Below are 7055 nucleotides of genomic sequence, written 5' to 3' on the forward strand. Positions count from 1 at the left end.
TATGTAATGATGATGTCCATATAAGAGGGGAAAATAAAGGATCTAACTAAAATTTAATTTCCTTTTTTTTTTTTTTTTTTTTTGGGTTAGTCAAAAAGTGTTTACAAAAAAATATCATAGTCAAAAAAATAAATTTTATGCATAATTTGGTCATGTACTTGGGTAAAATGAAAGCTATATTATGCTATGTAATGATGAATTTATGTCCCCTTTGTCAAATTTCATTTCATAGAATTTCAATGATAACCTGTAAAGGCTTAAAATGCTTTCTTCTTTCCTTACTGTTACTTTCAGTTTTTGATCAAAAGATCTACATAAAATTAATTAACCTTACATCCAAATAAAAACCATGAAATAAATTTAACCCACATTAGCCTTAATTACTACTCCATACAAATAAATACTAGTACTACTACTACGAATCTAATGACCGTGATCAATACCCAAAAACTAACAACGTTACCTAGTCGGGGTACGGGTATGGGAACGCAAATTGTACCACTGTACCAATTCACACGTATAGGATTATAATCCGCGGGAATTAGAAATACAGGTAACACTAGCAAAACACGAGTAACTTAGTGTAAATCTGCCCAAGCGGCGAAAACTGGCATTTGAGGGAGTGATATGGAAGGGGCCCTAAGCTCGACGGGTTGGTTAATCCAAGTGCCAATGTTTGCTGCAGGATTAGCAAACAATTTGGTTGCTGAAGGTGGCATTGTAAAGGCCAAAGGCAAGCTGCTGTTAGTGTTCTTCTCAGGACTCTCTTCTCTTGAGCTGCTCAAGCTAGTAACCAATGATGACGTGTTAGAGTAATGGACCCCACCACCAATCTCTTGTTGGGCTGACCCCAGCATTGTGTCATGGGCTTGGGCAGAGCCCATTCCCATTGAGGCCTGCTCAATCTGTTGCTGCTGCTGATGTTGTTGCTGCTCCTGAGATGAATGGTAAAGGACGATTTTCCAATCAGGCTTCTCTCGTTCCTCCTCGTTTACGTTCTTTTCTGGTGCCGGTGGTGGTGGTAGTGGTAGTGGATCCTTGGTACGCCTAGCTAGCTCGCTAGCTAACAGGGTACTACTAGCCATGATACGGTCTACGTCGTACCTAGCTATGTCAAAGTTGGTCACAGCATTAGTCCCTCTGAATTTAATTGCTGCAATGTCATACGCCTCGGCCGCTTCCTCTTGAGTACCTAAGTAAAAAAAAAGGAATAAAAAGGAGTCATACTCAATACTCATAATCAAAGCAACAAGTTGATCCACTTAAAAAACAAAAACAGAATTTTTTAGTTCTAAACAAAAGAGTTTCTTTTAGAAAAGAAAAGAAAAAAGGATCAACTTAAATTCTTGTATGATGATCTTTGCTTTTTAAGAAAATAAAGTGAAAGAATGTTGAGAACTGAGAAGGCAACAGAAAAAGGATTGATTTAAAGATATTCTCTTACGAACAGCCTTATCAAAAGACCCATATAATAGTAGTAATACTTGCGCAAGTATTATTATGATCATAATTTCACCAGTGTCCAAAAAGATGATATACACTTAATAGTGGATTTAAAGGATGGCTTTTTCTAGATCATAAAGAATTGAAGTCCCTTTAATATTATTATTATGATTACTTGCTCATCAAAGATTCTACACCACAAAACACGTGAAAAAAATTAATGGTTTAGGTTTAACCAACTGTTTGATTATGCTAACTAGCTAGCTAACAATTGGGTGTTAATTGATTTTGGATTAGAGAAAAAACTCACTGAATGTTCCCAAGTACAGGTCTTTGTTCCCGGCTACTCGCCCGATTCTTGCTTGCCATCTTCCATGCTGATGATGCCTGAAATGTAAGCAATTAAATTAGTATGATACATTCACACTAAATGTGCTTGCATTGTTTAAACTAGGACTAATCATTTTACCTTGTAACTCCTCTATAGATTGATGCACCCCTTGAAAAACCACTGCTTTTCCTGCGGTATACACATAACATTACCATATAATTAATTGTTGACCTAAGATATAATTAAAATGAATTTATGATAGCAAAAAACATTATATAATTATAAAATCAGTGCATTTTAAATCAAAATTAAATAACAAGTTAAAAATAGAAGGCAATTAAATGGTGTAGTACCTTCTAAGATGAGCAACAAATTCTTGCCTAGTCATGTTCTTCATGTCTTCAAGTTGTTGTTGGTAATTGTCCAACTGTTTTTAGTAACAATTTCAAAACCAAACATTTCAGAAAACAGGAAATTTTGGTCTACTTTGAAACAAGCAACAATAAAAAAAATGATTACCGGAAAATTGATATGAGTAGAGGACCCCCAATACTTGAGTGCAGCCATATCATATGCTCTTGCTGCCTTCTCTTCTGTATCATATCCTCCTATAATTGTCCATTTTATTATTAGAATTTCCTTTTTTTCAAGCGTCAAGACAAAAATTAAATAAAAAAAAAATCAAGCAAATATTCCTGCAAGACTTACCTAGATATACTGCAAAATTTGACATCCAGGCCACCACAACGAAATTTAAAAAAAAAAAAAAAAAAAAAGTTAGTTATTGGATGATAAAATTTACTATTTATGCTCGGATTTAGTTGTCATGTAAGGATTTTTTTTTTTTTTTTTTTTAAAAAAAGGGTTAGGTGTGAATTAAGACTAACCTTGCCTCCCTTTTCTACTTTGGCCTTCTTTCTTGCAACTGTTGTCCCACAAGTGAGCTTCATATCTTCCTGTCCATCTATGCCTGTTCATCAAATCATGTCACATTATTAATCATTTTAAAACCATACTAAAAATAAAAATAAATGTAAAATTAAACACAAAAAAATTAAAAAGATCATATTAATTATTATACCTGGTAACACCTCTATATTGAGAAGTTCTTTGGCCAAAAGTATCCAAAGATTTACGATGAACAATTTGCTTAGTATTATGCTCAATTCTCTCTCCTCCTCTTTTCCGACTAATCTCCATCCCTAAACACGACGACTCAGCTCCCATGGGTGTGACATTGGTGGGTGTAATCTGATGTTGTTGTTGGTGGGACCCACTGACACAGCTGGACTGGGACCCTGGGCTCATTGACAAGCTCAGTGATTGCAAATCAGCATAACCTATCCCACCCATAGGCCCAGCACTAGGCCCATTAGCAGGCCCACCATTACTACTGACACTCACAGTCTGATCTCCACCGTTGATTTGATGATGATGATGATCAGCATCAACCGATCCCATACACCCAATGTAGCTCCGTTGTACCCAATTCCTTAACCCAGCTGATATTTCTGTTTCTCCTCCCATTGTTGGTGGTTGTGGGAGTTGATGATCTCCTACTATTTGAGGGTAAAATGGGTATTGTTGCACGTGCACAGCTTCTTGTTGTTGTTGCTCGTAATGATGATCGCCGCCGAAGAAATCTTCAAGTTTCGGTGTTGCATTATTATTTGTTGTGGTAGAGCTGGTTGTAGTAGAGCAATTCCCTATTGCAGCTTGCACCATTCCTTTTCACATTCAAAGTCAAAAATAAAATACGGAATTTACTTGTTTTGTTTGTTTGAAATTACACTATAAACGTGACTATTAATTAATAATTTCGGAACATGCAAAAAAACAAAAGAGTAAAAGACAAGTGAGAGTATATGATACCTTGAGGGAGGCAGAGGGAGCCATCAGATTTGAGAGGCATGAGAGAGAAAGGATGAGAGTATAACAAATTATGATGATGATGATTACTGCTATGATTATTGTTATTATCATGCAGTTGATGATCACTGTTTTCACCTCCATAATAATTACCACTGTAAATATTGTTGTTGTTTGGTTGGTAAAGGTGATGGGAAGGGAATAAACTGTTTAAGGTAGCAAGTGAACTTGAAACTGAACTTGTACTACTAGGATTTTGATGTTGTTGATGTTGCTGTTGTTGTTGAGCCATGTTGTTCATCTGAGGAGAAAGAGAGAAACCTAGTAACCAACCATTGTTGTCGTTGTTGTTGTTGTTGTTGTTGGGGTTGCAGCTACTTCCATCATCACTGTTGTTGATTGACTTCATGATAATTAAACTAGGTTGTTGTATGGTTGTCAAATTGTTCTACTCAAGAAAAAAAAAAAAAAAAAAAAAAAAACCAAACACAATTCAATCATTGACCAAAATATAAAAACTAATGATATGATAATAATAATAGTAATAATCAAGTAAAAAATTATCCAATGGATAATCAATCCCTAGAGAGAGAGGTAAGAAAAGGACTTAAAAAGTGATAGAAAAATGAAATGAAGCAAAAAGAATGAAGAAAGAAAATATAAGTAGAGATAGTGTTGGAGAAGAGAGGCAATGAAAACCTTCTTGTTGCTGCAACAAACAACTTCATTTAGGGATCTGTGTTTGAGAAAGACATTTCTTCTTTCTTTCTTTCTTTCAATTCTTTTATTTTCTCTCTCTTAATTCTTTTCTTTCTTTCTTTCTTTCTTTCAACTTTGGCTTTATCTCTTCTTTCCCGCGCCCTTCTCTTATTCACAAATTTTCCTTTTTTTAAAAAAATTATATAAATATTTAAGTTGCTACTTTCATTAAGAAGAGACCTGGTGGATTAGGCTGCAACTTTTTACTACAAATGAGTAAAACGATTAAATACAATATAAAGTGCCATAAATAGTAAAGTGTATTTAGTAGTACTTGTCTACTCAATCTATGGGATAGATTTTTCATTTTCGCACTAGGCTTTTAGTTCTCTCTCTATTTCTATTTGTTCGCTTATTACAGAGTAGAGAGCATATACAACATCTACTTTTATATTTTAATATACTTCAACTTAAAAGCTCCATATGCTAATAAAGAAATCTTTTTCTCTATGTTTTCTATTGATTAAGATCATTGAATCCCAAACTTGTTTATTTTTTTTTCCTCTCTATAAAACCTTACACAAAGAGTTACAGGCAAATAAACTGAGACGAATTGAAGGTAGTATAGATTTGATACATTGGTCGTAACAAACAAAAGAAAACAGAAGTATATATATAAATCCATCAATTAAAAAATTAATACATATAGCTACAATTCTACGAGTATATATCACTAGATTTGGTATAATGATAGTGAAAATGACATGGAATAGGGTGTTAGATCTCCTTTTTGTTCCTTTACCCTGTTGCTTTGTCATCAATTTTGACTGGCCATAAGGACGGACTGGTGCTGTGCTATAAATTTAACATTAACATTATTACATTATACTACGAGAGTACAGTATGAAGGAATACACAATAACTTATACCTAAGCTTGGCATGCATGCTTTTTTCTGGACTTAATTTAATTTTTTCGATTTTTAACAGTATTAGGGTAACTTATCCGTGTTGCATTACGTTTTACAAACTATGTTTGCCTATTTTTGGAAAATTTATCACTTGTAAATTTTGCAATTGGACTTTTGGATTCAACTATGTATCATTTGCATTTATGTAACCTTTTGAGGTGTAGGTGTTAGATCTTCGTCTTAAACTTTACCCAAGATATAATAATCTCATCGAGAATATGGCCATCACATTGTACTTGTACAGTACTCGTCTTATTTATCATGGAGTACGGAGTACAATGTATCATAAGTGGTTAAATTTTACTTATTATTCTCTTTATTTTACAATAATGCATGGTTACACTTTAATTTACTCTTTAACGTTAAAGTTCAAAATTTTTTAATTGAAAAGTTCTACTGATATCAATATAATGAAAATATCACGTGAAAATCTTGTTACATTATCTTGCGGGTACGTATTTACAATTAATACTTATTTATGTAGTTTAAGGTATTACTCCGTAATAGTTAAGCATGTGTATTAGAGACTATGAAAAGCAAGTGTAACCATTTTTGTAAAAGCTAATGAAGTGTGATGTAATTAGGGTGGAAGATACAATAATGGGGAATTAATGAATTAGTGATCAATATAACGAGTATTTTTTTAATGAACCATAAAGGAAATACAATTTGCAAATGTAGATGATAGAATTTAAATCCGTAACTTATTGTATGTACACATTTCATCAATTAAAACCAGGTAGGTCAAGACTCAAGACCTCGTTGGTAGAGCCGAGCTAAATCATATACATGCATGTTATTTAGGTCAATTTCAACTTTAAACTTGAAAATTAGTGTAGGATTGACTTTAGGGTACTTGTATTTGTAGAGAATATTCCATGTTGGTATAAAATCTTTTATTTAAACGTACAATAACCAAATTTTTTTTAATCATGTCACCAATTTTCAATCTAATGTTTGTATTAAACAATTAAAAAAATGCATGCATGTGGTAATAATACTCCATCTGACCCCTTTTGATAGTCCCTTATGGGTATTTTTCACGGGAATTAATAAACATAAATAAGAATAGTAAAATTATATTGAAAAAGTAAATTGACATTGGATATGCAAAAAAGTAGAGAGAGAAAGTAATAAAAGTACATGGAAAAATAAAATTTACATGGAAAAGTTAAATTTGCACAAATATTATTGCAGATTGGAGGAATTTTGGTAAAAAATTACGTAATATTAATGATTGTTGGAAAAAGCAAATGGGGTGAATATTTTGGGACTAAAATTTGCCCATAAAAGATAATTATTTGGAGACGGATGGAGTAATAAAGAAAATTGATGACTTGTAAAAACCGAAAGAAATGTTGAAAAAAAAGATTGAAGAAGAAGAAAGATTGACGGGTATGTAGATTGTAGAGTAGTGAACTAGTGATAGGTAAAGAAATACAAGTTCCAAGCAAAAAATGGTGACGGTTGGCGTTGGGAGGCAGCTCTATGCAGGCAATTATTCAGATGAGATTAAACTGTACTACTACTACAACAGACCAGACTAGTAAACGCTTATGTTGATTGACTAAATTGAGCTGAATTGAATTTATTGGAGCTGAATTAAAATAAATATTTTATGAGAGAAGAAAATTAAGAATTGAACCAAACTAAACTTATTGGAACTGAACTGAAAATAATCTGAAAATAACATACCCTAAGTATATTACTCTATTTATATACTTTGTTTTTTAATAGTTGCAAT

At 32.9% G+C, this 7055-nt stretch overlaps 1 pseudogene across 1 annotated transcript; it reads right to left on the bottom strand.

The window, feature by feature from the left end:
• Window positions 1-350: 350 nt before the first annotated feature.
• On the bottom strand, window positions 351-4471 carry LOC145561852 (AP2-like ethylene-responsive transcription factor CRL5; annotated as a pseudogene). Its single transcript, XR_014094230.1, has 8 exons — window positions 4343-4471; window positions 3647-4091; window positions 2856-3501; window positions 2294-2744; window positions 2128-2201; window positions 1913-1963; window positions 1754-1830; window positions 351-1192 (listed from the first exon to the last, which is right to left on the bottom strand). The product of XR_014094230.1 is annotated as an AP2-like ethylene-responsive transcription factor CRL5 (transcript).
• Window positions 4472-7055: the final 2584 nt, after the last annotated feature.

This window comes from Chenopodium album, chromosome 10, assembly GCF_948465745.1.
Source record: "Chenopodium album chromosome 10, dcCheAlbu1.1, whole genome shotgun sequence".
NCBI lineage: Eukaryota > Viridiplantae > Streptophyta > Magnoliopsida > Caryophyllales > Amaranthaceae > Chenopodium > Chenopodium album.